At 37.3% G+C, this 25,429-nt stretch overlaps 1 protein-coding gene across 2 annotated transcripts in view; it reads left to right on the top strand.

Annotated features, from left to right (window-relative positions):
- Positions 1-25,429, top strand: part of AKT3 (AKT serine/threonine kinase 3) — a gene marked incomplete at both ends in the record, with an annotated part of 378,522 nt that overhangs the window by 25,752 nt on the left and 327,341 nt on the right. The gene's annotated exons all lie outside the window — the stretch shown is intronic.

Genomic DNA, 25,429 nt, shown 5'->3' on the forward strand with positions numbered 1-25,429 from the left:
TTTTTTTTCTTATTTTGCTTTAGTTCCTGAAATAATTTTTCATGAGGATTTTTTTTAGTATTAATTCATTCAACAAATATTTATTCATTATGGGCTAGGTACTGAGGAAAAGAGCAGTGAACATAGATAGATAACATACTTTATATTAAGAAAAAAAGCCAGTGGCTCATTTAAATTTTATTTTATAATAGCTTTGTAGTTGCAAAATAAAATTGAAGCTATAAGATTAATTAAGGCTTTATTATACCAATGACTTTTCAGTAGGCTAGATGGAAAGAAACTTGTTTAACTTTGTTTAATTTGGTGTTTCTGAAACTTTTTGACCTATTTTCCCTTTTTTTCCCCCCTCACTGAACCCACTTTCAGAGATAATGGTATATAAGTAAGTAGGTTTCTTTAACTGGAAGTGAACAATATTAGGTTAACTGTGTGATATTTGTAGGGCAGAAACGGTTGCATATCAACATTTGTAGTTCTCTTATACTAATTGGATTACTCTGTCCTGATTTGCCTGGGACAGTTCTGGTTTATGCCCTGTTGCTCCAGCGGGATTATTTATAGTCTTCTCTTTAAGTCTCAGAAGGGCCCTGGTTTGGATGATAAATTTTTTGTCCCCCTCTAGCTAACACTTTTGAACCACTTATTATGTGCCAGACAGCATTCAACCCTGTGAGGCTGGTACTATTTTATCTTTCTTTTTTAAAAATGAGTAAGCTGAGGTACAGAGAGGTTAAGTCTTAAGAGTACACACCTAGTAAGTCATGGGGTCAGGATTCAGATGCAGGCACACTGGTCCTAAAGGGTGTGCTCCTAGCCATTATGCCTTGTGGTGACACAAGAACACTCTGCAAATATGCTTAAGGGAAGAGGGGGAGGACAGAGCTCTGGAGAATACTGAGAGTTAAAAGCAAGTAAAGGGAATAGAAACTTGGAGATACGGCAGCGAGTAGAAACTAAAAGGAAGGAACTTTAAGTTATACAAAGTAGAATTTGGTGAAGTTGATTTATTTCCTCTAATTATCCTCATCCTCTTTTTTTTTAATTAGAAAGAGGTATTTTCCTTTTCACTGTTTAATAAGTGCCCCGAAGTATTAGACAGTTTTCTCTTGAAATATAGTGAAAGAGCATTTATTTAAAGCAGTTTGTTTATGTGTACTTTGTTTTTAAATTTAGGGATATCTTCTTTTTCCTTAAGTAACAGAAATCACACTTTTGAAAAGGCTTTTAAAAAGCTATCAACTTATTTATGACAGTTTCTTCATAGATCTAAAAGTTAATTTTAGGTAGGGAATTTATGGAGCTTTTTTTTTTTTAACCTACCTTATTGCCATATTTTAATGTTGTCCTATTTCTACCTCATATCATATTGACTCCTGTGTCCCCCTTTATCCCATCTGGAAGTTAAGGAATGCTAAAGTATATTTTTGCTTCACTAATAATTTCTAGAACTATGGATTTATTATTGTCTACAACTATAGTTAACAGTTTGATTTTTACAACCACACCTTTAAGGTAAATGTACAGTCAGTTCTTAGAATTTTAAATGTAAATGTTTAATGAAATTGAATAAAACAAAACTATTAAATAAGGTAGTATGTAGGCGTTCAGTTAGATTTACCAAACATTGAGGCTCCATTATGGTTAATTTTTCTGCTTTGTACTTAGGGATAAAAAGGTAAGTATAACTGTTTTCCTGTATCATCCTTCCCCTCATTGTCCCTTGTTCTCCCTTCCCACCTCTCCCCTTTGTCCTTTCTTCCTGCCCTCCCACAAACCTTATTGAGAGTCTACTATGTGCCATTTGAGCTCAGGGATATAAAGATGAATAAGTATTGCCTGCACTCATGCCTTAGGGAGGCAGACCAGCCCCTGAGTCAACCAGCTCAGAAAAGTGTAGCAAGTGTTAGAGCCAGGCTCGCACCCAGAACTCTCTGGGTTTTTTAAGGATGAAAAGAATTTAAGTCACCTGAAAGGAGGAGCAGAACTTAAACAGATAGGGAAATATGATGAGTATCAGAAAGAGGGGAGCTCATTGGTCACTGCTGAGAGGGCAATTGCTGTATTAAGGGGTTGACAGCCTTATTAGTTGCCTTGGAATTGAAGGTTGAGGAATCAATGGGAAATGAGAAAGTAGTCTTCTAGGAAGCTTGATGTGGTGAAGGGGATTAGAGAAGATGGTAGCTTGAGTTTGTTGTATGATCAAGTGACTTTTTTATAGTGAGGAGATGAGGAGATGAATATATTTGCTGTCTAGGAGTGAGCTAAGAACTGGCAAAGTGAGATTAAAGGACAAGAGAGAGAAGATGATAGAACAAATTCCTGTAGGAAATTAGATAATATCAAGTACACAAATAGAAAAGAGGGTTGTTTTTTTTCTTGTTTTTTCTTTTTTTTTTTGGTACCCTGACGTTTGAATTACATAATAAAATAGATCAGTAAACATCTTTATGATCTGGAAGCTCTTCTAATAGGCATATGTGCTAAAACCATGTAAAAAGAATTAAAGGAATTATACTGACTATGTTGTCTGGTATTCCTATATGAAGATAATTAGAAACTCCTTTTATCCGTAACTTCCCTGTTGTTCAGTCCTCCAAACAAAAACAAATGGGTCTTCATTGGTAAGAAAAAAGAGTATCTGTTTTAAGGGTCAGATGTGTCAAATTGTTCTAACTGGAGGGAGGGGTGCTACTGTGTCATAAATAGCAAGTTTTCTGTGTTTATAAATCAGTGTCTGAGAATCCCAGGATTCTCATTCAAGGGGTCTGGATTAGGACCCAGAAACCAATTAATTTATCCACGAAATTTTTTTTTAATATTTAAATATTTATTTATTTATTTTGGCTGCACTGGAATCTTAGGTGCGGCATGTGGACTTCTTAGTTGCGGCATGCATGTGGGATCTAGTTCCCCGACCAGGGATTGAACCTGCGCCCCCTGCATTGGGAGTGCAGAGTGTTACCCACTGGACCACCAGGGAAGTCACCTACCAAATGTTTATTGATTTCTTTCCTACCATTGTCTTATTACCATAATGTGTAGGTGATGTCAGAAGGTGGCCCAGGTGCCTACTCTCTAATTGAAGGACAGAGATAATAAATAAGTAGTTAAACAGGATAATTTCATACAGCAATAAGTGCTACAAAGAAAGTAAACCATGTATGTACTATGAAAACTAGAGTTACCCTGGTCGGGGAGAGAGAGATAACTTTGCAGACGGTGATCTTGGAAGGAGACTTTCAGGAACTAAGCTTTTTTTTAAACCTCGCTTTTTAAAAATTATATTTTAAAATTGTGGTAAAATCTACATAACATAAAATTGACCATTTTAACCATTTTTAAGCATATAGTTCAGTGGCGTTAAGTATATTCACACTGCTGTACAGCTGTCACCACCATCCATCTCCAGAACTATTTTTATCTTGCAAAACCGAAACTTTGTACACTTGGCCCCTTCCATATCCAAAGGTTCTGCATCTGTGGATTCAGGCAATCACAGATTGAAAATATTTTGAAAAAAAAATTCCAGAAAGTTCCTAAAAGCAAAGCTTGAATTTGCCTTGTGCTGGCAGCTATTTACATAGTATATGTATCATTTCAGATATTATAAGTAATCTACAGATGATTTAAAGTATATGGGAGGGTATGCATAGGTTGTATGCAAATACTATGTCATTTTATATAAGGGACTTGAGCATCTGCAGATTTTGGTATCTGCGAGTGTCCTGGAACTCTGTGGATACCGAAGGATGACTATACTCTTTAAACCAGGAGTCCCCGACCCCTGGGCCACAGACCGGTACTGGTTGTGGCCTGGTAGGAACAGGGCCACACAGCAGGAGGCGAGCAGTGGGCTAGCGAGCAAAGCTTCATCTGTATCTACAGCCTCTCCCCATCACTCGCGTTACCGCCTGAGCGCCTCCTCCTGTCAGTTCAGCAGTGGCATTAGATTCTCATAGGAGCACGAACCCTACTGTGAACTGCCCATGAGAGGGATCTAGGTTGCGCGCTTCTTATGAGAATCTAATGCCTGATGATCTGAGGTGGAGCTGAGGCGGTGATGCTAGCACTGGGGAGCGGCTGCAAATACAGATCATCATTAGCAGAGAGGTTAGACTGCACAGAGACCATAGTCAGTTGCTTGCAGACTGATGTCAAAACCCTATCTGTGGGACTTCCCTGGTGGTGCAGTGGTTAAGAATCGCCTGCCAGTGCAGGGGACATGGGTTTGAGCCCTAGTCTGGGCAGATCCCATGTGCCACAGATCAACTAAGCCCGTGAGCCACAACTACTGAGCCTGCAGTCTAGAGCCCATGAGCCACAACTACTGAGCCCACGTGCCACAACTACTGAAGCCCGTGTGCCTAGAGCCCGTGCTCCACAACAAGAGAAGCCACTGCAATGAGAAGCCCGCACACCACAACGAAGAGTAGCCCCCGCTCGCTGCAACTGGAGGAAGCCTGTGCACAGCAATGAAGACCCAACACAGCCAAAGCTAAATAAATAAATTAATTAAAAAACCAAAAACTAAACAAAATACGTATCAGTGAGTGGCAAATGAAAACAAGCTCAAGGCTCCCACTGATTCTGCATTATGGTGAGTTGTATAATTATTTCATTATATATTACAATGCATTAATAATAGAAATAAAGTGCACGATAAATGTAATGCCCTTGACTCCCCCCCCCCGCCTCTCCCCGCCCTCACCCCCCTCACCCCGGTCTGTGGAAAAGTTGTCTTCCACGAAACCAGTCCCTGGTGCTGAAAAGGTTGGGGACTGCTGCTTTAGACAGTAACTCTCCATCTGCTGAATGAGATACAGCAGGAGTCAGAAATAGCTGATTTTTTGAAATCAGAAAGCAGATGGACAGGCAGTAACTTATTAGCAGAAAGGAAAGGTTACAATGCCTGTAAGTGCACAATACCTGTAAGAGGTGTAATACAGTTGACCCTTGAACAACACAGGGGACCCCCATGCAGTCACAACTCCACGTATAACTTTACAATCAGCCCTCCATATCTGGAGTTCTGTATCCACAGATTTAACCAACTACAGATCATGTTGCATTATAGTACTTATGTAGTGAAAAAAATCTGTGTATAAGTGGATTTGTGCAGTTAAGCTCATGTATTCAAGGGTTATCTGTATTGTGTCTTTCTGAACCTCCCAAGAGGCTCAGCATTGGGAGGCACCAGATACTAAGGAAAGTTGAGGTCAGAAGTGGAGCTGAAAATGGAGATAGGTCAGAAAATAGGTACGTTTATAGGTTCTCTCTCTGTGTATCCTTATAGGTAGGTGACTGCCTCCACCACCAATCCTGGCCTCAGTAGGCCAAGGTTTATTCTTTATAAAATTGAAGAAGTGGGGCTTCCCTGGTGGCACAGTGGTTGGGGGTCCGCCTGCCGATGCAGGGGACACGGGTTCGTGCCCCGGTCTGGGAAGATCCCACATGCCGCGGAGCGGCTGGGCTCGTAAGCCATGGCCGCTCAGCCTGTGCGTCCGGAGCCTGTGCTCCACAACGGGAGAGGCCACAGCAGTGAGAAGCCTGCGTACTGCAAAAAAAAAAAAAAAAAAAAAAATTGAAGAAGTACCTGCATTTTGAAACCAGGGGCAGTGGATGGCTGATTATTTAAAACAGGAAGATTAAGGGAAATGTACATCCAAACTCTGGAACGTCTAGCTTGCTTCCTTTTTTCTCCTTGCAGAACTTCACAGTTTATCCAGCTCATCTCCTGCAGAAAACTGAACTATCTTAAGGTATTGGTAGGCTCACCACAAGAGCCCCCAGAGTGAATTCCACCTGTTGACAAGCCCTATTCCCCCACACACATCTTTCAATCAGTTCTTTTCAGAACCTCATTCTTAACTCTGAACTAAGAATCCAGGACCATCAGACATTTGAGGAAAGCCTCCATAAAAAAAGAGAGGTCAGAATAAGCAAACAGAAATAAAGAGGTGGAGAAGGGGAGTGATACTTGGAGTATTGGAAGAAAACAGACCATAGGGATCAAAAAAAAATCCTCTAATAGTATTATCAGAGAAGACACCTACTTCTCTCCCTACTAAAATGATAGAGAAAACTAAAGCATAAATCCATGAGGGTAAAGAGAACTGGATGAGAGATGACAGCAGAAAGAAAATATCAACTACCGGAAGCTGAGAACCTGATATAGATTTAGCAGAGCTGGGAAAGCAGAAACTTAGTTCTGTGATATGGTTAGTTGTGCAATCAGAAGTCGGTCTTTTTTCAATTATGATGTGCTTTGTTTTATTTGCACTACTAGTTCTTATTTTTTGAGTAGTATACTCTCTCCTGATTGGAGCTGTTAATGGGTTATCCACCAGTGGAGAAATCGGAATTATTAAAATGTAGTTTTTGTTTTCATGTGGTTCTCTGAAGTGGTCATGTGTTGTACCCTTCTCCCTATTCGTGAACCAACATTTCAAAGGAATGGATAGCTGATGCTTTTCTGGGTGGCAGTGACAGTGGTATTGAAAAGGATGCTGAAAAGAAAATACAAACAATATTCAACCTAAGAATGTGTTCTAAATTTTGCTCGTAAAGTAGTTGTTTAAAACTTGGTACTTCCTTGTAAAATAATGTAGTAAATGGTTATGAGATTCCCAGACGAAACTTAAAAAACTTCTTCAGTAGTTAAATGGACATAGGTGAGTGCTCCGGGAGACTGAACTGGTTTGTGTAATATTTTCCTGTTAAAAATTACTTTTTTGTGGTAAAGTGGCTACGTGGATTTAGAGTCATACAGACTTGAATTCAAATCCTGCCTCTGCCATTTTTATGCTGTGTAACCTTGAGTAAGTTATTTAGTGTTTCTGAATCTAAATAAAATCTAAATCAGTAAAATGAGATTAATAATATCCTACTCAGAGGGTAGTTGTAATGATTTAAGTGAAATTAAAATAGGTAAAATCACTCAACCTAGCTCCTGGACCCTATAGGGTCAGTAAATGTTCGTAGTTTCCTTCACTTTTACCCTTGAGGTATGTAGTAAGAGGGAACATTAAGAGGGACTTAAGGGAAGTGCGTGTCAATTGAAGGTATGTAACATGTTTGAAATGGAATTCCTGTGTTTTTAAACTTTTCCTTATTTGCAACACATGTGTTCCTTGTCATTTGACATACTTGCTATTGTAATGCTGTAGAAAGAGCATAGGACTGGGACTCAGGAGATCCAGGGTCTAGTCAGCTTCCTTACTAACTAGATGAATGACGGTTGTATATGTTACTTCCCCACTTTGGGTCTCATGTTTGATTTGAAAAGTGAAAGTGTTTTATTGTAAGATGACATCTAGAAGTTTGTTTCTGCTCTAACATCATATGATCCTGTGATCTGTGAAGCTGAAGTTGTCTTTTTGCGACCTGGGTTTTGTGAGGTGTTAAGGCTTGGGATACATGTATTGTTACAAACTCAATATAATTGTTTGGAAGACTTGAGATTATTGGAGATTATAATAACTAGATTAATAGCTGATGTTTGGCTCTTTCATTGGAAAATAGTTCTGGCTATAAAACCTATTTTTGACTGGAAATATACCAGGACTAGCCATTGTTTTTCTTCCTACAGAGATAAGTGATCTGTTAGTGCTGTTCACATGAAGCTATCACCGTTATTTTTTTCGATGTCATATAGATTTTACCATTGCCCCTATAAACCCTTTCCTCCCGACAGTTGTGGACATTTTTATTCCCAGCATGATTTGGGATATGTGTGTGTACGTGTTTGTTTTAAATCATGTTTAATGTTATGCTAATTTTAGTTCAGTTGTCACTACCAAAGCGACCCCCAGGCTAGATCATGTTATTTGTTTCCGTGGTGGTTTTTTGCTTCTCATAGTCTGCATTTTATATTTTTGTGTGTGTGTGTGTGTGTGTGTGTGTGTATTTATATATATACGTGTATATATATATATATTTTTATATATATCTGATTTTATAGTATCTTTTTTCCCAGCTGGATTGAAAGCTCTTGGAGAGCAGTAACCACATTTCTTTTGCTGACTTTCATCTAAAATGTCTGGCACATAATAGACATTCAGGATGTATTTTTGAATAAACTAATTCATATTTTTTCCCAACAAATATTAAATGAGTAGAAATATAGTGGTAAATAAAAACTCAAAATACTTACTAGAATTAACAACTGTAGCCTTTGCTCTTACAAAACAGTGAATCTAAAATGAAAGGAAAAAATAACCAAGGTGGTTGTATAAATGACTTTTATTATTGTTTGTGCAAGAACAGTGAACATTCCCTAGTACAGGAAGCAAGTTTTAAAAACTGCTGGCAGAACTAAGAAGTCAGACTGTCCTTGACCCTTAGATCAAATGTTTTAGAGCCTGAGTTTCCTCAAATCTTCTTCAGTTTGGAGTAAACATTTTGACACAATGAAAGATTTATACTGTAATTTTGGTCTTTATAAACAAAGAGCTTAACTAAATTTGTAGAAACAAAAAACAAAAACTTTCTCATTTGTACTAGTTTCATTTTTAAAAAGTTCATTTCCTTTCAAGTGCATAATACTGTAAAGTGAGCTCAGCTGTATTAGTAGATAAACATGTTGATTCATTTGGCCCTGAGCTACTGAATGAAGCTTGGAGGGGCACACTTTGTTCTTTCCCCCACCCAGTGGCAGAATGTTTTTCTTCCTCTTCTCCTTATTGTGGGAAGGAGACTGGAATAAGTGACTATTTAGGTTTACCTGAATTGATTAGGAGGTAAGGGAAAAGGATTTCTTCACTACTTCTTTTTCTTCTTTTAATTGTTGTCATTAATATAAAGCATGTTTTTCATCCAGTTCTCATACTTTAACGAGTATGTGGAATAGTAGTTTGCTGTTATATATTACTTCACAGTTTTTATGAAGCCATTTTACTTAATGCTCTATTTTGAGTTATTTATTGTTATGCGTCAGAGGTGTCTTCAGGTGTGTTGAGGGTGGACTTAATTTTGGAAGCAAAAAAAAGTATGCTTATATCCAGTGGTATTGGGATAATATACTCATGATTAATTTATGGTAGAGATTTTATGAAGTATATGAAGAACTTTTATAAAAAAACTAGGATGATCCTTATTATTTTCGAACAGATTTTAGAAAAGGACCAAAGTATGTGGCTTTTACATAAACCCTATAAATAGTTGTTTGTTTCAGCACACATTGTTTCCTGTGTGTTTCATATCATGTTAGGTACGGTGAATAGGCAAAGATTAATAAGAAATTCTCTGCCCTCAAGTAGCTTACTGTGTACCATTTCCCAAAGTCATTATGGGTAGGTATTCCTCAAAAATAGATTTCTGCTTTTGAATAAGTTTGGGAAATACCTGGACTAAACAAAATAGAAGGTTTCCTTAGTAGGGTTCTCAAAAGTATACATTGTAGAATTCCAAAAAGTAATTATACTTTGTGAGATTCTCCAAAAATTCCTTGTGACACAATTTTTTTTCTCATGAAACTTCTCAGGTGGGATCTGAGGGGATGGGAGGGTGTGAGAGGTAGTGGCAGTAGCATGTTCAGAAAGAGGATGATTATTGTGTCATGGGACATCTTTTGTGAAACAGTGGACTCATGTAATATTCTTATCTAGCCCATGCCTTTGAATACGTCTCAGAAGTCTAGCATTTGCTGCAGATTCTCTATTTATGCATCTTAATCCTTTATAGTTGGATGAAGGGCTTGATTCTTTTGATTGAATTAGTTAAGTAGAAATGGAATTAGTAATTAATATGAAAAATGCTACCTGTTATGTCAAATTCAGCCTGTCTGAAAGCAGAATAACCATTTCTTCCAAAGTAGTTATACCTCCCAGCTTTTCTATTTGATTATACTGTTTTACCCCTTTTCTAGCACTTAGACATGAGACCACAGTCATTACTGACCTTTTCCTTTGTCTTATCCAACCATAACCCCAATGCCTATAACCAAATACTGCCTAATTTTTCCATAATGTTCATCAGTATTTTTTCCATTCCCACTGCTGTCGTCTAGCTTAGATTCACGTGAAGTAAATGATCAATAAATATTTGTCAAATGATGGAATCTGTGTGTGACGTTTCCCAGTGCTAATCCAACAGTGCTTTTATTCTGTCTCCCACTCCTAAATTTATATATCTGTCTGAATTATGATCTTCTGTATGTGTTATATTACACTTTGTTCTCAAATCAGTTCTTATGTGCCTCCTCCCCCTTTTTACATTCCTTAATTTCCTTTTCTTTGCAGCTTCTATTTCTTTTGCATTTCAGTAGCAGGAGTATTTTGTGTGGTGAGAAGTTGCTGTACTACTCTCATGACACTGTTCTCCAAAGCCTGGATCAAAGGGCAGAACAGGAGACTATGGGTGAGTTTCAAGGGCTGAGGAATGCTGTCACCCTCCAGCATTTCTGGTTCAACAGCATCTAATCATTTTTGACATCTCTACCCCCAGTGCTTTTAATAACTTCAGGGTTCATGATTGACTGGTTTGCTCTTATTTGCTTATTGAATACTTATCTGTTAGATACAGAATTATTAATTGTTTGTAAAAACAAAGTTACTAGTTAAATTTTGCTAATTTAAGCAGAAAGGAGGTCTCCTGGAGTTGATTGATGGAGAGGCCAGGCTGTCAGAATTGGGGCTACACAGCTTGGAAAGTGCCTCCATTCCTAAAATAGCTGTAGGAGAGAGAATATTCAGTAACTGAGTATTTTGCTTTTTTAAATTACATTCATATAGCTATTATACTCTTTTTTTTTCTTTTTCTTTTTTTGTGGTACACGGGCCTCCCACTGCCGCGGCCTCTCCCGCCGCGGAGCACAGGCCCTGGACGCGCAGGCCTAGTGGTCATGGCCCACGGGCCCAGCCGCTCCGCAGCACGCGGGATTCTCCCGGACCGGGGCACGAACCCATGCCCCCTGCATCGGCAGGTGGACCCCGAAGCACTGCGCCACCAGGGAAGCCCTATTATGCTCTTTAATTATAAGCTTGTAAGTTGAGAAATTATTACTTTTCTTTTCAAGCAGAGGTTATTGTAGGGGAAATAATGGGATGACTGGATTTGTATATCCTGGGATTTCAAATCCAGAGATGGGGAGAAAGAGGAAACACAAATTTTCAGAATATGAAAGGATAATTTTGGTCTACTTCATGCTTGAGTACCCCTTTTTGAGCAGGGTTAGAGGATAGCCTTAGGTCAGTACATTTCTCAGTGTGTACTTGTTAAAACATAATTCAAATCTCTTGGTGAAAATTCTACCGATTTCTTGTCTCTTACAGAAGAAAAAACAACCAAACTGCTATGAATAATCTTTAAGGCTCAGAATGCTCTGGACAGAGGTAGAGTTACCATGAAGCTAAAGCTTGAGGTCTCTTGCTTTTGCAGGCTGTTTCCTGGACGGGACCTAAATTGGTTAAGGCCACCATAGTTTTACACTTTGACTTCCTCCCTGTCACACTCTGCATCCTTGCAGGTTATGTTGGAGTGGACATAGGGAGTTTTGGAATCCTAAGGAGAGATGTGTTGGTACATTTATGTGATTTGCAGTACCTTTCACATATAGTTTAGTTATTGCGGGTTGACCCAGTTTAAGAATGCTTAGCAGCTGGGATCCTCACATGAAGGTACAAGGCCAGAGGCTGAATAGTGATATGAACTTGTCCCGTGACACCCAGTCAGGACTGGAAGAATGTGGATAATGGAGGAGAAACCAAGATGACCATTTTAAAGTTTGTTAAACAGTCTTCTAATCTTACAACTCGTGAAAGAAATGTAGAAGAGGTTTTCACAAATTCAGTAATTTGAAGTATTTAAGCTGGGACAAAGTGAGCGTCATCAACAGGCAGTTGTGAAGCTGAAAGAAACTTTTCTAAACTATCAGTTATAAAAAATAAATTTACACCCTCTATTCTAGGTGAAAGACTGAACTGTTCTCTCTGATGACTCTATAGAAAATGATATTACAAAATCATTGTCATGAAGAGACAGTCGAGTGCAATACAGCCAAGATATGTAGGAAAAATTATAAAGGTGTGCCAGGGAGTTAATTATTTAAAATACTATGTTAGGATTGTTTGATGTGCTTGAGAACTATTACAATTTTGTAATTTAATGTAGTTTTCTTTCTCATTCTGAAGAAATACTCAGTTTAGGACTTAATTTTGTTCTTATAGTTTTGTATTCTCTTCCCCCAATTTACAAGCTTCAAGCTCCATTAAAACCTGGATCTACCCTGGATTTCCTCTTGTCTGCCTCTTCAACCTCATCTCATATACTCATCCCCTCATTCATTGCAGTCCAGACATATTCATCTGTTTGTCCCTCAAATGGATTACGTTTGCTCTCATGTCAGGCCTTAGGCACTTGGGTATTCCACTTTATCCTTACCTTTTTTTTTATTTGGAAGATTTATTTATTTACTTTTTTTAAACATCTTTATCGGAGTATAATTGCTTTACAATGGTGTGTTAGTTTCTGCTCTATAACAAAGTGAATCAGCTATACATATACATATATTACCATATCTCCTCCCTCTTGCATCTCCCTCCCACCCTCCCTGTCCCGCCCCGCTAAGTGGATACAAAGCACTGAGCTGATATCCCTGTGCTATGCAGCTGCTGCCCACTAGCTATCTATTTTCCATTTGGTAGTGTATATACGTCCGTGCCACGCTCTTACTTTGTCCCAGCTTACCCTTCCCCCTCCCAGTGTCCTCAAGTCCATCCTCTACGTCTGTGTGTTTATTCCTGTCCTGCCCCTAGGTTCTTCATAACCTTTTTTTTTTTTTTTTTTTAGATTCCATATATATGTGTTAGCATACAGTATATGTTTTTCTCTTTCTGACTTACTTCACTCTGTATGACAGTCTCTAGGTCCATCCACCTCATTACAGATAACTCAATTTTGTTTCTTTTTATGGCTGAGTAATATTCCAATATATGTATATATGCCACATCTTCTTTATCCATTCATCTATCGATGAACAGTTAGGTTGCTTCCATGTGCTGGCTATTGTAAATAGAACTGCAGTGAACATTGTGGTACATGACTCTTTTTGAATTATGGTGTGCTCAGGGTATATGCCCAGTAGTGGGATTGCTGGGTTGTATGGTAGTTCTGTTTTTAGTTTTTTAAGGAACCTCCATACTATTCTCCATACTGGCTGTATCAATTTACATTCCCACCAACAGTGCAAGAGGGTTCCCTTTTCTCCACATCCTCTCCAGCATTTATTGTTTCTAGATTTTTTGATGATGGCCATTCTGCCTGGTGTGAGGTGATACCTCACTGTAGTTTTGATTTGCATTTCTCTAATTATTAGGATGTTGAGCATCCTTTCATGTGTTTGTTGTCAATCTGTATATCTTCTTTGGAGAAATGTCTGTTTAGGTCTTCTGCCCATTTTTGGATTGGGTTGTTTGTTTTTTTGATATTGAGCTGCATGAGCTGCTTGTGAATTTTGGAGATTAATCCTTTGTCAGTTGCTTCATTTGCAAATATTTTCGCACATTCTGAGGGTTGTCTTTTGGTCTTGTTTATGGTTTCCTTTGCTGTGCAAAAGCTTTTAAGTTTCATTAAGTTCCATTTGTTTATTTTTGTTTTTATTTCCATTTCTCCAGGAGGTGGGTCCAAAAGGATCTTGCTGTGATTTATGTCACAGAGTGTTCTGCCTATGTTTTCCTCTAAGAGTTTTATAGTGTCTGGCCTCATATTTAGGTCTCTAGTCCATTTTGAGTTTACTTTTGTGTATTGTGTTAGGAAGTGTTTTAATTTCATTCTTTTACATGTAGCTGTCCAGTTTTCCCAGCTCCACTTATTGAAGAGGATGTCTTTCCTCCATTGTATATTCTTGCCTCCTTTATCAAACAGAAGGTGACCATATGTATGTGGGTTTATCTCTGGGCTTTCTATCCTCTTCATTGATCTATATTTCTGTTTTTGTGCCAATACCATACTGTCTTGATTAATGTAGCTTTGTAGTATAGTCTGAAGTCAGGGAGCCTGATTCCTCCAGCTCTGTATTTCTTTCTCAAGATTGCTTTGACTATTCGGGGTCTTTTTTGTTTCCATAGAAACTGTGAAATTTTTTGTTCTAGTTCTGTGAAAAATGCCATTGGTCGTTTAATAGGGATTGCATTAAATCTGTAGATTGCTTTGGGTAGTATAGTCAATTTCACAATGTTGATTCTTCCAATCCAAGAACATGGTATATCTCTTCATCTGTTTTTATCATCTTTAATTTCTTTCATCAGTGTTGTATAGTTTTCTGCATACAGGTCTTTTGTCTCCTTAAGTAGGTTTATTCCTAGGTATTTTATTGTTTTTGCTGCTGTGGTAAATGGGAGTGTTTCCTTAATTTCTCTTTCAGATTTTTCATCATTAGTGTATAGGAATGCAAGAGATTTCTGTGCATTAATTATGTATCCTGCTAATTTACCAAATTAATTAATTAGCTCTAATAGTGTTCTGGTAGCATCTTTAGGATTCTCTATGTATAGTATTATGTCATCTGCAAACAGTGACAGCTTTACTTCTTTTCTGATTTGGATTACTTTTATTTCCTTTTCTTCTCTGATTGCTGTGGCTAAATATTCCAAAACTATGTTGAATAAGAGTGGTGAGAGTGGGCAGACTTGTCTTGTTCCTGATCTTAGTGGAAATGGTTTCAGTTTTTCGCCATTGAGAATGATGTTGGCTGTGGGTTTGTCATATATGGCCTTTATTATGTTGAGGTAGGTTCCCTCTATGCGTACTTTCTGGAGGGTTTTTATCATAAATGGGTGTTGAATTCTGTCGAAAGCTTTCTCTGCATCTATTGAGATGATTATATGGTTTTTCTCCTTCAATCTGTTAATGTGGTTTATCACATTGATTTGCGTATATTGAAGAATCCTTGTATCCCTGGGAAAAACCCCACTTGATCATAGTGTATGATCCTTTTTATATGCTGTTGGATTCTGTTTGCTAGTATTTTGTTCAGGATTTTTGCATCTATGTTCATCAGTGATATTGGCCTGTAGTTTTCTTTTTTTTGTGGCGTCTTTGTCTGGTTTAGGTATCAGGGTGATGGTGGCCTCATAGAATGAGTCTGGGAGTGTTCCTCACTCTGCTGTATTTTGGAAGAGTTTGAGAAGGATAGGTGTTAGCTCTTCTGTAAATGTTTGATAGAATTCGCCTGTGAAGCTATCTGGTCCCGGGCTTTTGTTTGTTTGAAGATTTTTGATCACATTTCAATTTCAGTGCTTGTGATTGTTCTGTTTATATTTTCTCTTCCTGGTTCAGTCTCGGAGGGTTGTGCTTTTCTAAGAATTTGTCCATTTCTTCCAGGTTGTCAATTTTATTGGCATAGAGTTGCTTGTAGTAATCTCTCATGATCCTTTGTATTTCTGGAGTGTCAGTTGTTACTTTTCCTTTTTCATTTCTAATTCTGTTGATTTGAGTCTTCTCCCTTTTTTTCTTGATGAGTCTCGCTAATGGTTTATCAATTTTATCTTCTCAAAGAACCAGCTTTTAGTGTTATTGATCTTTGCTATTGTTTCCTTCATTTCTTTTTCATTTATTTCTGATCTGATCTTTATGATTTCTTCTGCTAACTTTGGGGTTTTTTTGTTCTTCTTTCTCTAATTGCTTTAGGTGTTAGGTTTTTTATTTGAGATGTTTCTTGTTTCTTGAGGTAGGATTGTATTGCTGTAAACTTCCGTCTTAGAACAGTTTTTGCTGCATCTCATAGGTTTTGGGTCATCGTGTTTTCATTGTCATTTGTTTCTAGGTATTTTTTGTTTTCCTCTTTGATTTTTTCAGTGATCTCTAGGTTATGTAGTAGTGTATTGTTTAGCCTCCATATGTTTGTATTTTTTACAGGTTTCTTCCTGTAATTGATATCTAGTCTCATAGCGTTGTGGTCGGAAAAGATACTTGATACGATTTCAGTTCACAAAGGCTTGGTTTGTGATCCAAGATATGATCTATCCTGGAGAATGGTCCATGAGCACTTGAGAAGAAAGTGTATTCTGTTGTTTTTGGATGGAATTTCCTATGAATATCAATTAAGTCCATCTTGTTTAATGTATCATTTAAAGCTTGTGTTTCCTTATTTATTTGCATTTTGGATGATCTGTCCATTGGTGAAAGTGGGGTTTTAAAGTCCCCTACTGTGATTGTGTTACTGTCAGTTTCCCCTTTTATGGCTGTTAGCATTTGCCTTTTGTATCGAGGTGCTCCTATGTTGGGTGCATAAATATTTACAATTGTTATATCTTCTTCTTGGATTGATCCCTTGATTGTTATGTAGTGTCCTTCTTTGTCTCTTGTAATAGTCTTTATTTTAAAGTCTATATTGTCTGATATGAGAAATGCTACTCCAGCTTTCTTTTGATTTCCATTTGCATGGAATATCTTTTTCCATCCCCTCACTTTCAGTCTGTATGTGTCCCTAGGTAGGTCTGAAGTGGGTCTCTTGTAGACATCGTATATAGGGGTCTTGTTTTTGTATCCATCAGCCAGTCTATGTCTTTTGGTTGGAGCATTTAATCCATTTACATTTAAGGTAGTTACCGATATGTATGTTCCTATTACCATTTTCTTAATTATTTTGGGTTTGTTATTGTAAATCTTTTCCCTCTCTTTTGTTTCCTGCCTAGGGAAGTTCCTTTAGCATTTGTCGTAGAGCTGGTTTGGTGGTGCTGAATTCTCTTAGCTTTTGCTTGTCTGTAAAGTTTTTAGTTTCTCCCTTGAAGCTGAATGAGATCCTTGCTGGGTAGAGTAATCTTGGTTGTGGGTTTTTCCCTTTCATCACTTTAAATATAACCTACCACTCCCTTCTGGCTTGCAGAGTTTTTGCTAAAAGTTCAGCTGTTAACCTTATGGGGATTCCCTTGTATGTTATTTGTTGTTTTTCCCTTGCTGCTTTTAATATTTGTTCTTTGTATTTAGTTTTTCATAGTTTGATTAAGATGTGTCTTGGCATGTTTCTCCTTGGGTTTATCCTGTATGGGACTCTCTGCGCTTCCTGGACTTGACTATTATCTTTCCCATATTAGGGACGTTTTCAACTATGAATCTCTTCAAGTATTTTTTCAGTCCCTTTTTTTTCTCTTCTTCTTCTAGGACCCTTATAATTCGAATGTTGGTGCCTTTTATGTTGTCCCAGAAGTGTCTGAAATTGTCCTCAATTCTTTTCATTCTTATTTCTTTATTCAGCTCTGTGGCAGTTTTTTCCACTATTTTATCTTCCAGGTCACTTATCCATTCTTCTGCCCCAGTTATTCTGTTATTGATTCCTTCTAGAGAATTTTTAATTTCATTTACTGTGTTGTTCATCATTGTTTGTTCGCTCTTCAGTTCTTCTAGGTCCTTGTTAAACATTTCTTGTATTTTCTCCATTCTATTGCCAAGATTTTGGATGATCTTTAGTATCATTACTCTGAATTCTCTTTCAGGTAGATTGCCTATTTCCTCTTCATTTGTTTGGTCTGGTGGGTTTTTACCTTGCTCCTTCTGCTGTGTATTTCTCTGTCTTCTCATTTTTCTTAACTTACTGTGTTTGGGGTCTCCTTTTCACAGGCTGCAGGTTCATAGTTCCCCTTGTTTTTGGTGACTGGCCCCAGTGGCTATGTTTGGCTCAGTGGATTGTGTAGGCTTCCTGGTGGAGGGTACTGGTGCCTGTTTTCTGTTGGATGAGGCTGGATCTTGTCTTTTCTGGTGGGCAGGACCATGTCCAGTGGTGTTTTTCGGGGTGTCTGTGACCTTATTATGATTTTAGGCAGCCTCTCTGCTAATGGGTGGGGTTGTGTTCCTTTCTTGATAGTTGTTTGGCATGGGGTGTCTAGCACTGTAGCTTGCTGGTTGTTGAGTGGAGCTGGGTCTTAGCATTGAGATGGAGATCTCTGGGAGAGCTTTCGCCATTTGATATTATGTAAGGCTGGGAGGTCTCTGGTGGACCAATGTCCTGAACTCGGCTGTCCCACTCCAGAGGCACAGGCCTGATACCCTGCTGGAGCACCAAGACCCTGTCAGCCACTCGGCCAAGTACGTTGGGAGTTTCTTGCCCTTTAGGAAGTCTGAGGTCTTCTGCCAGCATTCAGTATATGTTCTGTAGGAGTTGCTCCACATGTAGGTGTAGTTTTGATGTATTTGTGGGGAGGATGGTGATCTCCACGTTTTACTCCTCCGGCATCTTGAAGGTGCCCTCTCTGCCCGGAGGTGGGTGGCAACAGCCAACCATCTCTAGAGGGCAGTTAACTTGGGTGGCGGGGCTCATGGGCTCGGGCAGACCAGGGAGAACAAGGTCCCCAGCAAGAAGGCGGCCGCAGCGCAACCCAGGTACAAGCTGAGCCTGAGGAGGCTTTCCTTACCTTTTCGAAGGATTTTTTATTATTTACTTCTCAGGACAAGTGTACTTCTTCTAGAGTCTATGAACACCCAGAGTATCCTTTTTTTCCTCCCTCATCTCTACCACATCACCTGTTCTAATATTTTTAAAGCATTTACCAGCACGTGACTTTTTGTTTGTTTATATTTTGACTGCCTCTACCTTTGAGAATGTGAGCTTCATCTATGAGAGTTATATTGTTCACTGCTCTATTCCCAGAGCCTGGAATAGCATCTGGACCTTTAGGCACTCAATGGATATTTTTTGAATGAAGTGTTACTAATGAGCTTGAGCTTGTACATTTTGCTATGTATTTCTGTGCTATGTATTTACAGTTTCTAATTTTGTTAATGTTTTTTGCATGCCATTTTTCTCTTACAGAGAAAAAAAAACTTTGTCTCTTACAGGTTGTATTCACTGAACGTAATGCTGGGTTGTCTTATCAATTTGTATAAATGCTCTTTTGATCTTTTCTGCAAATACTGCTTAAGTTTGTTATCTGCCATTATATTTTGATTAAAAGCATTCTGTTTTGGAATATTCAAGCAAACAAAAAACTATAGAGAATAATAAGATGAGCACTCAAGTACCCGTCTTCTAGCTTTATTATATTTTAGTATCAGATCCTTTTTTTTAATTAGTCGAGCATTACAGATGCACTTGAAGTTTATGCATCCCTCTCATGTTACTCCATCTCCTTTTACCCTGCTTATCCAGAGGTATACCTAGTTCTGTTTGCCATTCTCATGCATTTATATTTAAAATATTTTCTTATGTATCTATGCTTATATTAATAATAGAACTTGTATAAATGATACCATACTGCACGTATCTTCTCCAACTTTTTTCTTCTTTTTATTTAAGTAGGTGATTTACATTGTTGTGATAGTTTTAGGTGTACAACAAAGTGATTCAGTTATACATATATACATATAAATCAATTATTTTTCAGATTCTTTTCCGTTATAGGGTATTACGAGGTATTGAATATAGTGCTAAACAGTAGGCCCTTGTTTACCTATTTTGTATATAGTAACATGTATCTGTTAATGCCATACTCCTAATTTATACCTTCCCCGCTTCCCCCTTTGGTAACCATAAGTTTGTTGTCAGTGCCTATGAGTCTATTTCTGTTTTGTAAATAACTTCATTTGTATCATTTTTTTTAGATTCCACATTTAAGTGATATCATGACTTTTGTATTCTCTGTGTGACTTACTTCACTTAGTATGGTAATCTCTAGGTCCATCCATGATGCTGCAAATGGCATTATTTTGTTCATTTTTATGGCTGAGTAATATCCCGTTATATATATACATACATATATATATACATATACATACATATATATCATATCTTCTTTAAACATTTCTCTTTCAGTCGATATGTAGGTTGCTTCCATGCCTTGGCTATTATAAATAGTGCTGCTATGAATATTGGGGTGCATGTATCTTTTTGAAATAGGAGTTTTCGTCTTTTCTGGATATATGCCCAGGAATGGAGTTGCTGGATCATATGGTAACTCTATTTTTAGTTTTTTAAGGAACCTCTATGGTTTTCTTCATAGTGGCTGCACCCATTTACATTCTTATCAATAGTGTAGCAGGGTTCCCTTCTCTCCACACCCTCTCCACCATTTATTATTTGTAGACCTTGATGATGGCTATTCTGACTGATGTGAGATGATACCTCATTGTAGTTTTGATTTGTATTTCTCTAATAATTGGCAATGTTGAGCATCTTTTCATGTGCCTGTTGGCCATGTGTATGTTTTCTTTGGAGAAATGTCTATTTAGGTCTTTTGCCCATTTTTTTGATTAGGTTGTTTTTTGATGTTGACCTGTATGAACTGTTTGTATATTTTGGAAATTAATCCCTTGTTGGTTGTGTCATTTACAAACATTTTCTCCCATTCTTCAGGTTGTCTTTTTGTTTTGTTTATGGTTTTCGTTGCTGTGTAAAAGTTTAATTAGGTACCATTTATTTAATTTTGCTTTTATTTTCATTACTCTAGGAGATGGATCCAAAAAAGTATTGCTGTGATTTATGTTAAAGAGTGTTCTGCCTATGTTTTCCCCTAGGAGTTTCATAGTGTCCAGTCTTACATTCAGGTCTTTAATCTGTTTTGAGTTTATTTTTGTGTATGGTGTCAGAGAATGTTCTAATTTCATTCTTTTGCATGTAGCTGTCCAGTTTTTCCATCACCACTTACTGAAGAGCCTGTCTTTTCTTCATTGTATATTCTTGCCTCTGTTGTCATAGATTAATTGACCATAGGTGTGAGGGTTTGTTCCTGAACTTTCTATCATGTTCCTTTGATGTATGTGTCTGTTTTTGTGTCAGTATCATACTACTTTGATGACAGTAGCTTTGTAGTATAGTCTGAAGTCAGGGAGCCTGATTCCTCCAGCTCAGTTCTTCTTTCTCAAGATTGTTTTGGCTATTCGGGGTCTTTTGTGTTTCCATATAAATTTAAAAATTATTCGTTCTAGTTCTGTGAGAAATGCCATCGGTAATTTGATAGGGATTGCATTGAATATATAGATTTCCTTGGGTAATGTGGTTATTTTAACAATTATTGATTCTTCCAATTGTGGAAAATGGTATCTTTCCATATGTTTATGTCATCTTTAGTTTCTTTCATCAGTGTCTTAACAGTTTTTGGGGTATAGGTCTTTTGGCTCCCTAGGAAGGTTTATTCCTAGCTATTTTATTCTTTTCAATGTGATGGTAAATGGGATTGTTTCTTTAATTTCTCTTTCTGATATTTCATTGTTAGTGTATAGAAATGCAACAGATTTCTGTATATTAATTTTGTATCCTGCAACTTTATCTAATTTATTGATGAGCTCTAGTAGTTTTTTGGTGGCTACTTGAGGATTTTCTGTGTACGGTATTATGTCTTCTGCAAACAGTGACAGTTTTACTTCTTTCTTTCCAATTTGGATTCCTTTTATTTCTTATTCACATCTGATTGCTGTGGCTAGGACTTCCAAAACTGTGTTGAATAAAAGTGGTGAGAGTGGGCTTACTTACTTGTCTTATCTTTTCACCATTGAGTGTGATGTTAGCTGTGGGTTTGTCATATATGGGCTTTATTATATGGAGGTATGTTCAGTCTATGCCCACTTCCTGGAGAATTTTTATCATAAATGGATGTTGAATTTTATCAAAAGCTTTTTTGCATCTATTGAGATGATCATACGGTGTTCATTCTTCAATTTTTTAAATTTTTATTTTATATTGGAGTAGAGATGATTAACAGTGTTGTGTTAGTTTTAGGTGTACAGCAAAGTGATTCAGTTATACATATACATGTATCTATTCTTTTTCAAATTCTTTTCCTATTTAGGTTATTACAGAGTATTGAGCAGAGTTCCCTGTGCTATACAGTAAGTCCTTGTTGATTATCTATTTTAAATATAGCAGTGTGTACATGTCAATTCCAAACTCCCAATCTGTTCCTTCCCACCCACCCTTCCCCCCTAATAACCATAAGTTTGTTCTCTAAGTTTGTGAGTCTGTTTCTGTATTGTAGATAAGTTTGTTTATATCATTTTTGTTTTAGATTCCTCATATAAGCACTATCATACGATATTTGTTTTTCTCTGTCTGGCTTACTTCACTTAGAGTGATAATCTCCAGGTCCATCCGTGTTATTGCAAATGGCATTATTTCATTCATTTTAAAGGCTGAGTAACATTCCATTGTATGTATGTACTACATCTTCTTTATCCATTCATCTGTCAATGAATGTTTAGGTTGCTTCATTCTTCAATTTGTTAATGTGCTGTATCACATTGACTTGCTGATATTGAAAAATCCTTGCATCCCTTGGACAAATCCCATTCGACATGGCGTGTTATCTTTTTAAGGTATTTTTGGATTCTGTTTGCTAGTATTTTGTTGAGGATTTTTACATCTATGTTCATCAGTGATACTGGCCTGTAATTTTCTTTTATTGTGATATCTTTGTCTGGTTTTGGTATTAGGGTTATGGTGGCTTCATAGAATGAGGTTGGAAGTTTTCCTTCCTATGCCATTTTTTGGAATAGTTTCAGGAGGATAGGTGTTAATGCTTCTTTAAATGTTTGGTAGAGTTTACCTGTGAAGCCATCTGGTCCTGGACTTTCGTTTGTTTGGGGAGTTTTAAAATTACTGATTTAATTACATTACTGTTAATTGGTCTGTTCATATTTTCTGTTCCTTCCTGATTCAGTCTTGGGAGACTGTACCTTGCTAAGAATTTTTCCATTTCTTCTAGGTTGTCCATTTTATTGGTGTATAGTTGCTTGGAGTAATCTCTTAACAATGTATTTCTGTATTTCTACGGTGTCGTTTGTAACTTCTTTCTCATTTCTATTTTGATTGATTTGGGCCCTGTCTCTTATTTTCTTGATGACTCTGGTTAAAGTTTTATCAATTTTGTTTACCTTTTCACAGAACCAGCTTTTGGCTTCATTGATCTTTTCTGTTGTTTTTCTAGTCTCTATTTCATTTATTTCTGCTCTGATCTTTATGATTTTTTTCCTTCTATTAACTTTGGGTTTTGTTTTTCTTTCTGTAGTTGCTTTAGGTTAGGTTATTTGATATTTTTCTTGTTTCCTGAGGTAAGCTTGTATTGCTATAAACTTCCTTCTTAGAATTGCTTTTGCCATGTCCCATTGTTGTGTTTTCATTTGTCTCTAGGTATTTTTTGATTTCCTCTTTGATTTCTGCAGTGATCCATTGGTTGTTTAGTAGCATATTGTTTAGCCTCCACGTGTTTGTGTTTTTTTGCAGTTTTTTCCTTGTAGTTGATTTCTAGTCTTACAGACTGGTGGTCGGGAAAGATGCTTGATATGATTTCAATTTCCTTAAATTCACCAAGGCTTGTTTTGTGGCCTAGCATGTGATCTGTCCTGGAGAATGTTCCATGTGCACTTGAAAAGAATGTGTATTCTGCTGCTTTCAGGTGGAATGCTCTCTCTATATATCATTTAAGTACATTTGGCCTAATGTGTTAGTTAAGGTCGGTGTTTCCTTATTGATTTTCTGTCTGGATGATCTGTCAATTGATGTTAAGTGGGGCGTTAAAGTCCCCTACTATTATTGTATTACTGTCGACTTCTCCTTTTTTTTTTTTTTGCGGTACACGGGCCTCTCACTGTTGTGGGCTCTCCCTTTGCGGAGCACAGGCTCCGGACCCGCAGTCTCAGCAGCCAAGGCTCACGGGCTTAGCCGCTCCGTGGCATGTGGGATCTTCCCGGACTGGGGCATGAAACCGTGTCCCCTGCATCGGCAAGTGAACTCTCAACCACTGCGCCACCAGGGAAGCCCCCCGACTTCTCCTTTTATGTCTGTTAACATTTTCTTTATATATTGAGATGCTCCTATACTGGCTGCATGTATTTTATAATTGTTATATCTTCTTGGATTGATCCCTTGATCATAGATGGATGAGTGTCCATCTCTGTCTCTTGTAACAGTCTTTGTTTTAAAGTCTATTTTGTCTGATATGAGTATTGCTACTCCAGGTTTCTTTTGATTTCCATTTGCCTGGAATGCCTTTCTCCATCCCCTCACTTTCAGTCTCTATGTGTCTCTAGATCTGAAGTGAGTCTTTCGTAGGCAGCATATATGTGGTCTTGTTTTTGTATACATTCAGTCAGTCCAAGACTTCTGGCTGGAGCATTTAGTTCATTCATTTACATTTAAGGTAATTGTCAGTACGTATGTTCTTGTTGCCATTTTTAAAATTGTTTTGTATTTGCTTTTGTAGGTCTCACCCCCTTCTTCTTTTGTTCTCTTCTTGTGATTTGATGAGTATCTTTATTTAGTGTTTTGTTTGGATTCCCTTTTCTTTTTTGTGTGTATATCTGTTACAGGTTTTTTTTTTTTTTAAACGTCTTTATTGGAGTATAATTGCTTTACAATGGTGTGTTAGTTTCTGCTTTATAGCAAAGTGAATCATTTGTGGTTACCATAAGTTTTTTTTAAGGCACTCTATATATATACTTGGTTGTTTTAAGTTACTGATCTCTCACTTTCGAATACATTTTAACAACCTTACATTTGCACTCTCCTTCTCTCACAGTTACTGTTTTAGACATTGTATTTTACATCTAATTGTTCTGTGTATCCCTTATTGTGGATAGAGATGATTTTACTACTTTTGTCTTTTAACCTCCCTACTAGCTTGGTGTGTGTTCATGATTTCCTACCTTTATTGTATGTTTCCCTTTACTGGTGATGTTTTTTATTTCGTAATTTTCTTATTCCTAGTTGTGGCCTTTTCTTTTTCGTGTAGAGAAGTTCCTTTAACATTTTCTGTAAAGCTGGTTTGGTGGTGCTGAATTCTTTTAGCTTTTGCTTGTCTGTAAAGGTTTTGATTTCTTCATCAAATCTGAATGAGAGCCTTGCTGAGTAGAGCATTCTTGGTTGTAGTTTTTTCCTTTTCCTCACTCTAAATTTATTGTGCCACTCTCTTCTGGCCTGCAGTTTCTGCTGAAAAATCAGCTGATAGCCTTTATAAACCTTTTTTTAGTGTTATGTTTTTAAGGTGTATTTATATTGATACACGGAGTTGTGATTTCTTCATTTTCACTGCTGCGTGGTTTTGCATGAATAAACCACACTTTTTAAAACTGTTCTGTTGAAGAGCTTTAAGTGGTTGCCAGTTTTTTACCTATTACAAGCAGTGCTGCAACAAATGTTTTTGTACGTTCCCCATGTATATGTGAAATGTTTATTGCAAATAGAAAATTGCTAGGTCATAGGGTATGCTCTGCCTTAACCTTTACTAGATTTTGTATATTGTTTTCTGAAGTGGTTGTTAACAGTTTACTTCCACTAGCAGTTTGTGAGACTTTTCTTCTTGTCACACATAATTTTTATCATTCTGATGTGTGAGAAATGGTATTTTGGTGTTTTAAATTTGAATTTCTCTGGTTATTAATGGCATTTCTAGTTCTTCTCATATGTTTATTGCTATGTAATTTCTTTCATAAATTGCATTTTCTACTCTTTGCCCCACCCCCTTTTTTGTATTAGATGGTTTGTCCTTGTTGATTTGTAGGAATTTTTCAA

Source organism: Hyperoodon ampullatus, assembly GCF_949752795.1.
Source record: "Hyperoodon ampullatus genome assembly, chromosome: 2".
NCBI lineage: Eukaryota > Metazoa > Chordata > Mammalia > Artiodactyla > Ziphiidae > Hyperoodon > Hyperoodon ampullatus.